Here is a 1,012-nt window from a genome sequence, read left to right on the forward strand (position 1 = left end):
AACGGGCTCGGGGTGAATGGGGAGGGTAGAGTGAGAGCGGGAGAGAGAGGGGGGGGGGGGTGGCATGGGGGGGTGCACACGGGGACGCGGATACACGGACACACGCGGGGCACCCAAAAACCCGGGGTTTCGCATCCCTACCACACGGCAGATAATATTTCGATTAAAAGCGAGAAAATTTTGTTGCATCCGACGCGACTGACAGAGCGAGTACCGAGCGTCCCTCCGCACGAATATCGCCGTCGTGGTCGTCGTCTTCTTGCACCGCACACCGCCGCCGGACAAGCAGCAGCAGCAAGCTTGAGTTCATATACGCGCTGCTGCTGCTGCAGCTTCACCTCGAAACCCACACCACCACTACGACGGCGCGGTCGTCGTCGTACGTCTCGATACACAATGGCCGCCGTCGTTTGCTGGTGTGTGCAACGCGCAGAGAAGAGTGTTCGGGGTGAAACGGGACGGGCCCGTCGTCGATCTTTCTTTTGCGATTTTTCACTCAACAATGCGCACTCCAGGTGGCCAAATCACGATCTTACCGCACGGAAAATCACTTTAACAATAATTTTTGCTACGATCAAAACTCCAATCACTGCACAGAGACACGAGAAAACCACAACTCAAGCCTAACAGGGAACACACTTCTCTCTCTGGCCCCCTAATCACGAGAAGTCAAGATGGCGGCGGCCGAAGTTACAAGCCAACCTTGCTCTAAGCTTGTCATGAAAATGTCTGCTGCTGGCGATATTTTTTACTTCGGCGCTGATTGGTAAAAAGCTGTGTTCACGTGACCTCGAGACTAGTTCCACTCACGGACGTATGGTGGCGCTGCACGGCACGACCAGTGCGCGTCCGAAGGGCTGGACGCGCTGGTATCGTTTTACCGTCGTTTGGCTGGCGAAATATCATGATTTGCTCCCCGTTTGCCAATCGGCACTACTAATCGTTAGCATTCCAGCAATTGCGACCCCATCCTCCCGGCGCCATTCGCAAGATCGTTTTTGGAATGGGGTTT

The 1,012-nt window shown here is 55.0% G+C and overlaps 1 protein-coding gene across 1 annotated transcript in view; it reads right to left on the reverse strand.

The window, feature by feature from the left end:
* LOC125947908 (histone acetyltransferase p300-like) overlaps positions 1 to 782 on the reverse strand; it is a 19,948-nt gene extending 19,166 nt beyond the window's left edge. Inside the window, exon 1 of the mRNA XM_049673442.1 lies at positions 537 to 782. The gene's annotated coding sequence lies outside the window, so the exon portion shown is untranslated. The remainder of the gene's footprint in view (positions 1 to 536) is intronic.
* Positions 783 to 1,012: the final 230 nt, after the last annotated feature.

This window comes from Anopheles darlingi, chromosome X (genome assembly GCF_943734745.1).
Source record: "Anopheles darlingi chromosome X, idAnoDarlMG_H_01, whole genome shotgun sequence".
Taxonomy (NCBI): domain Eukaryota; kingdom Metazoa; phylum Arthropoda; class Insecta; order Diptera; family Culicidae; genus Anopheles; species Anopheles darlingi.